Raw genomic sequence first — 8,022 nt, forward strand, 5'->3', positions numbered from 1 at the left:
GCCCGTAAAGAAAGATAATTAGGGTTGTCATGACAACAGAGTCCAGCGGGCTGATGGAGCAGGGTTCGCTTGCAGAACTTCAAACGGTATGAAAGCTCCGCGGGCTGGTACATGAGCTCTGGTTTGAATTAGGGCCTGACTTCCACATTCTCTCTTCAAATTCAAAATCTATATGGAACAGGGAGAAATGGGAGAAAAAGGGCCCAGCTAGTCCTGGTCCAGACAGACCAACAGATCTGGATTTCATTAGAGACAATTATCTTATCTGTTTCATCTCAATGCTGCCCCAAGGGTTGGCAGGCAGACCAGTGGGCTCTTTGCAGTTTGAGAAAGCCTGCAGCCAGCCAGAGGCCTGTGGATCAGGTCATTAAAACACTCCTGCCCCTGCTGCTAGTGATAAAATATTTTCATGCTTTTGTAAATAGATTTTCTTCTTTTAACCCCACAGGACACAAGATACACAAAGTTTCTAGCTCGGGATAAAAGTGTCCTCAGTTTTAAGAGAGGAGTCAGCCAAAATGTTAGTTTTGCTCTCAGGTGAAGCTGAACTAGTTTGCCTGCACTTCACTTTCCAGCAAAGCTGCTATTCATCATCACCATGGAGCCTGGCTCCTCTAGTATCCAGTCAACCTGTTAAAGCCTGTGTCACACACCTGTCAACGCAGCATGTAAAATACAATGGTGATGGTGGTATTCGTCACTGATGGTTTGCTCTAGAAATAAAATCCTGTTAGTCAAATTTAATCAGTTAAAATTGATGGTCAGCTCACAATTAGTTAGATTACACCTCCACGTCTCTCTGTTTAATATAAATCTAAAGCCAGGACACAATTAGCTTAGCATAAAAAGTCAATATAAATATAGAAAGGTGCATTGGCTCTGTCAAAATGTAATACAACCATATGTACACCAAACGACTTTTCTATCCTAAACAAAAAAAAAATGTAGACTAGATATGTCATTTTTATGATACAGAAAAATCCAGTGACTTTAGATTATGAACTGAATGTCAAGCTCAGGTGTCTAGCACCCACCATCCACACCAGCTATCAACTTACAGCTTCACTCTCTGCACTGATAATTCTGGTCCCTCCACAACAATTTGCCTGAAAATATAAAACAGACCGATGAAATGAAATTTCTAGGACACATGGTTGGGGATGAATACACACTTTACACTGTTTTAAAGCAATGTATGCAGCATGATTGTTTGTATCATTAAATGACAATCAGTTTATAGCAGCTACAGTTTTTTAAATCTGTACTGCTTTTTTTAACTCGTTGCATAAGTTTAGGAAAGATTGTGCCTTTTATGGAATACTTAAGATGACTTATGGCATGGGGCACAACATCACACCACTCACACGTGGACTCTGTACTCAGACCAAGTCCATTGGACTACTTTTAATTACTTTGCAGCCCTGTCCTCTAGTGTGTGCCTTTCTGTTGTGTGCCTTCCTCCTGATTTGTATGTGTTCCTCTTGTCTGTTATTTATTCTTGCTGTCCTACTATTTAGATTTTTTATTCAATGCACAGCTGGTGTGAAGCACCCACAATTTCGTTGTACATGTACAATAAAAAGGCTATTCTATTCTATTCTATTATGTTATATTATATCTATATAGACTATATTTGTTCTTAAAACTACTCCAAATGAGACGTCAATCTCTGTAAAATGACACACTGTGGTTTTTGAATATCCTGGATCAACTGTTCATAGAGTTCATCATTTTTTGTGAAAGTTTGACGGTTGAAAAACATTATGTCACGCTTACAGTTTTATAAAGACTAAACAAGCAAACTATCGCAGGTTGATTATTGAATTTTACAAAGACACCATGATGGTTTCATTTGCTTACCTTTGGAAAGACTAAAGCTTGCTCTTTCATCCTCGATCAGCTAAGCAAACTTGGTTAAATTTAACACAAGTCATGCTGACTTTCTAAGTCCAAACTACAAAGTTTCTAAAAAATAAATAAATAAAAGAACTTATGACCTCAGTCAGAAAATGTCCGGCATGGCTCAGATTCTGGGGACCTGCACTTTTTTTTGACAAATTTAGGTAATCTTGTACAGTTTGGCTTAGAAAATAGCAGCTTATTTTTGGACAGGATGCCCTTGGTGGGGGCGGGATGGGGGTGGCAAAGGAGCAGAGAGGGATGTGAGGCCCTCGTAGAACCCGGAGCTGTAATTGAGAACCTTCCTCATCAGGGGTTAGGGATCATGGGCAGAGACTTTCCTTCATCACAGCCAAGCCGGGAAATGCAGAGGACAGCATGGGTCAGCTCAACCAACCCGCTGTGTGCTGTTACCATGGCAAACATCCCAAGGGCCAAAGAAAATAGATGACAAGTACAATAAAATAAGGTGCAATCACGAAGGTCAGTTGCCTCCAATGCTTCTCAAAGCCCCCACGTTCTCCAAAAGTGAAAGAAAAGCTGGGTACTTAATTGCTCTGTAATGTGGTCATTTTCCCTCCTTGCATCTAGAAATCAGGAAGCCTCGAGGGACGTGCTCTAGAGACTCTCCACGAGCAGCCACTGAGCAATTCCAGTCCACTTCAATTGCGAGATATTTACTTTCCTGTTCTTTGTACTGGGTGCCCTGCAGATGGAATCTAGCATCCTCTTCAAGGGGAAATTTTATGAGTTATTAACTGTCAACAGTTCATAACCCCCAAGGAGCTATTAAACTTTCTCCTGTGGTCACAGCAGAAATGCCAGTGTTTGATTTGGACTGGAAAGAAATTTGAATGTTTGTGCTCTTCTCCACCCTGCGTGCAAGTGCAGCAAAATACTCAAATCAGCTTCAACATCAGATCACTGTGTCAAGATAAAGATAATAATGTGTTTGCTTAGTTTTGAAAGTACAGAAGGCATCGTGTGGATTTAGTGTCCATGAGCACAGTTTATCACAACAGTCAAAACACAATATGGAGACAAATCAAGGCACAAAACCATTGGAAACAACACAAGTATTTCCTGGGCTGAATCATCTTTGATAAATAACAAGATACTAATTGGATTTTTAGAATTTCATTAATCGTGCAGCTGCAGGTGAAGTACTCCAGTATTCTCCTAATTTACGAGCCGAGATTGCTTTTCTTTTTCACTTTTTTGTTCTTCTTTTTGTACAGTGCGCTATATAACAGTTATATTTGTACTCGAGAAATGGTGTCAGCGGTGTGACTAAATCATTTATCACCAGCCAAAAACAACGAGGATGAATAATTGAGTCCAGATGTAGCTGATTCAAGCGAGATACCAGGGTTCATTTCCTGTCTGTGCTTTGTAAGACAACCTATTACACCTCCCAGGCAGCTGCTGGCTACGCTGGCCCAGCCTGAATGTCAACACTCCTCAGGTGTCAGTGTAAGAATCACACAACACGCAAGAATGCTAGTCTCCTCCATTTAGACCTTATTCTCTAACTCTGTCATACGGTCAGGCAGAGGTGGAATAAATACATGTACTTAAATTTACTTGGGTAGTTCCATTTAATGTTACTTCTCATTAGATACATTTACAGTTACACAATACAGCACAATGCAAAAAAGCATAAAGAGCTGATGCTGGATTGATGCAGATTAAAAAAAAAACAGGAGTGAATATAGCAGCTAAAACTAGTTCCACGATCTAAACTGCTGTTGGCAGATTTACACCATCACACTGTGAGCCATGCTGTTGTGTAATGATGACACTTCTGCTCTCTTTCTTGTGTAAAAGTATGAATGCGGGACTTTTACATGTTACAGTGTTTACCCATTTTTCTCAAGGAACAGATCGCCACCACTGTTCTAAATAAATTCTGCATCAACAGACACACTGAAGATGTGAGCATGCATCTTACCAAACATGTGTAAAGCGCTATTCAGACAGCAGTATGATTAGGTATGCTGGCAATTATTGCAAAGTGAAAATACAAAGGATACAAACAGCAACACACACGCACACATACACACACACAAACTTGCCTGCAGTAGCAGTTCCCTTGTTTATTTTATATGCTAAAAGATCTGGGAGGTCATAATTCTCAGTCTGCCTTAAAAGCATTCTCTTCCGGCCCTTTTGGGCCCATGTGGTAATAATTATGTTCTCTGGCTTGGCCATGCAGGTGACTGACACTGAGTGACCACTCCTCAGCACCCATGCATGTGCTAATGAAACACAGCTTCCTGGTTGTCCATTTTTTTTTTTTTTTTTGTAAGGTGTAAGCTGTTCAACTTGCACTTTGTTGCTTCACTCTTCACTCAGCCTTAAGCAGTTTGAAAATCATTACGTCCTCCTCCTTTTTCATAGAAAACCTGCTTATCCTCAGACGCTCGGTGAACTGAGGTTGCATTTTGCAGGTGGGACCAAACGTGCTGTCTTTCAAACGGAGCCGTGTTATTCATGTTCTCACTGAAATCTGTATCCATCCATTTCAGCATGAATTGCATGCCAGTTTCAAAACAAATAAACACCAGCAGAGGTGGTTTCTATGGACAAAATCAATCTGTGGGGGGATATCAGGATTGTTTGGAAGAAAAGGTAAATAGTGAAGTGGAGTGGCCTACAGACTTTAATGCAGTGTTTACACTGTAATTAGTCTTTGCAGGATGAGATTCCTGACAGAGGGCCTGAGACGGCGTGGCATGATAAAATAAACTCTAAACAGTGCTGTTTCAAGACATCCTCCGTGGACCATAAACCAAGACAGTCTTTACAGGCTGGCCTACAACCACCACTCTCTAATTTGCAAAATGGGTGGTCTGATCTTTTTTTTTTTTAACCATCTGACTGTCATCTTCTCTTATCCTTATTTTAATGCAGCTTGTTCTCCTCTTTCCTTTGCATTTTCCCTGAGTTTTTTGCTATTTCGTTTTTTTCTCAGTGTTTACCCCTCAACTTCCTGCTTCCCCCATCCAAAGTGAACTTTGCATGGAGCTTTAACTTCCAGCTTCTCTGCAGGCCCCTCCGGACTCTGAGCTGATGACACAGTCTTCAGCCGTGCATGCAGACGGGGGTACGACTGGGGCTCATTCAGAACTGTGTCACCGTCCACCTGAGAAAACATACAGAGGGCAGGGGAGGGGGCCTAGTAAGGACACCAGGAACCAATAGTTAAGGGAGGGCTGGCAGAGTGACAGCCAATGTACAATAACATTAGTCTTCCGCTCTAGTCCAAGTGAGCGCTCCTTCTGGACACATCTCTGCCTCCTCTTACTTTTTTCTTTCTTCTGTCTTTTTTTTCTGTCAAGAAGCTCCTTCCAATGGAAACAAATTCCTGTCATGCCTCAGTGCTGTTCCCTGTTTAGATTTCTCATTACAAACAGCATTACACGCATGGGCTGGAGCTGGCCAGAGCACAAGCCAGGGAGAAGCCAGGGACCTTAGTCCTCAAAAGCATCCAGCAGAAAGATGAAGGAGCAGGGTCTGTCAGATGATGGCCAAATATATATATATATATATATACCCATGAAAAAGAGAGAGTGAGGAAAAGAGAAGACATTTATGGTATACCAACATCACCAAAAGTTGTTTTTTTGTAAACACATGTTGTGGACATGCAAACACTCCGTAGCTACCTTCCCTTGTACCAAATCTTCAAATAAAAGAAAAACACAAACCTTGAAGTCTCAAAAAAAATCTTTTGATATTTTTTTTGTGTGTGTGTCTTTTGATATTAAACTGTCATGAGAGATGCCAGGCCATCTTTTGATTTTGAAACTTCCCTGTTATGTGGGGATTCGATGAACACCCCCCTCCCCAATTTCCATCTAGACAATTTATGATTATGAAGTGAAGCTGCCTCACAGGATACCAGAACTTTATGGAAAGCAGACCTCCTTCTTTCTCCCCATGCTCTCTCATCTTAATCCAAGCACAGCACCAGAGGACTGGAGTTGCCATGATTCCCTGGGCTGTCTGGGAATTGTTGACTGACACCTGACTGTGTCCATTAGTGTGAAAAACCAGAGCTACAGCACATACTAAGTACTACCTGTGCAAAAGTTAGGATTGTATGACTGCTGGTTTTTGTAATAACTTATTGTTTTTTAGCATTTCTGAAGAGTTCTCTCATGTGGGTTTTTAACTAAACACAATCGGTTTATGCCTAAAATCCTACACAGCAGCCCATCATCTTAATATTATAACGGAGAAAGTGAGATTTCTGATTTTTCTTTTACCACTTAGTAGAGAAAACAGAATATTTTAGTGTGCCATGACATATCCTCTCATGCTAGAGACAGACTTGCAGACAATCTGCTATCAATTTCTTCAAATCCATGAAATTACACTTTGTGCTGCCGCCAAGATTTAAGTGATAACAGTGAACAAGGTCTTTTGAAGATACGATGGGTGTTCAAAGCAGACAGCCCGTTTTCTTTCATGCATATATGGCGTAATTTATATACTGTAATACTATTCTCTTTTGATGCATTACACATGCTATTTACACTATTTACTATTTTATTTACAGAACTGTTGAAAATGTATTGTAATAGGGCATCTTTTAGTCAGTGCAATAGATGTTTAGCTTGTTTTAATCACTAAATGCTGCTACATTCTCCCACAAGAGCATAAAAGTTTCAAACTTTAGGAAACATAGCCTGCTTAACCCAAAGAAATACTTATTTTTGGAAAGGCACTTATTACAAAATTCTTACAGAAGAACTGTTACTGCTAAATTTGTCCTGGGAATGAACATGCCAACTGCTAATTATGAAGCTTAATGCAAAGATTTAATTTACGCAGATTTAATTAACATTCCCTTTGCTGAGCTAACTGCCTGTTGCACTGAGGGATGTGTTTGTCTGTTTTTGCCTTTTGTTCTGCCCTCTAAATGTGCGCCTTCATTTAAGGAATAAAGGTGCACATTGAAAAAATAAAATAACCCACAATAAGTACAGAAAATTCTGAAGTATTCAAGAGAGAAATCAAAGAAATATCCAACCTCTGGGGAAAACTTGTCACCAAGTCATCAATATTCTTTTTCACTTTTTAAAAAAAACTTTTTTACAATTTTTATTTGTTTATTTCTTAATGAGATTGTTCCGTGATTCAGTGCATGCTTTTTTCATTGTCTGGTGACCATTTAAATCAAAGTTAGTTTAGGTAATGCTTCAAAACTCCATTACTACATAAATCAGTGCCTGGACTCTAATATACAAGTGAAGGTTCTGAATCGGCAGTAAAATCCAGGGTTGGAAAATAAAGTGACAACAATTGCAGTTCCTTTAACAGCAACATACTGGTTACTACTTGCTCTGAAAATAACTTAATAAATAAAAAACACGCTTTAAAATGTGGAGTCAAGAACCAATGCATGATACCACAGTGGCTCAGTCCATCTTTTATATACAGTCTATGGTTCTGAGTAGCATGTACACACATCCGCACTAAAATCAGAGGGGAAACAGCCACTAAACAGTGCACTACATATAGCAAGCTAATTAAATCAAATAGAACTTTTTATGGATCTGGAAGGCTAAAAAAAAATCATCCATTTCTACACACGGCTGTTAGTTTGGTCAAATGTAACATGAAAGCTCATGATGGATTCAGAGCTTATGGCTATTTCCGGTATTTTATATCAAAGCAGTAGAAACTTCTAGCTCATTACGGGCCTGCACTAATTGGTTATAAATTTCTGCTACAGTTGTAGAGACACATATATGTTTTAATTTTCTCATCGAACGCACAACAAGAGAGCAAATAAACTCATTCCCCAAAATGTCAAACAGCTCCTTTCATCCCAGTGACTGAAAATGAAAATTCATGAATTGCACAAATGCACATACGTAAACACTTGTGTAATATTTGAGGTTTATTTTCACTTACTAATAAAGTGGCTTGGGAGCAATTTCCCTAAAAGACTACAAGCTGTCCAACTTCGTGTCCAGAAGCCTGCCTCAGAACAGGAATGAGAGAAAGCCAAGGCCACCTGTTTCCCACTCACTTCTACTACACTGCTGGCATAATGCAGGCTTGTTCATGGCAGATTAACACCAGACCATATGAGGTGGCAGTGCCAGCTGA

Source organism: Astatotilapia calliptera, chromosome 11 (genome assembly GCF_964374335.1).
Source record: "Astatotilapia calliptera chromosome 11, fAstCal68.1, whole genome shotgun sequence".
NCBI classification, from domain to species: Eukaryota; Metazoa; Chordata; class Actinopteri; order Cichliformes; family Cichlidae; genus Astatotilapia; species Astatotilapia calliptera.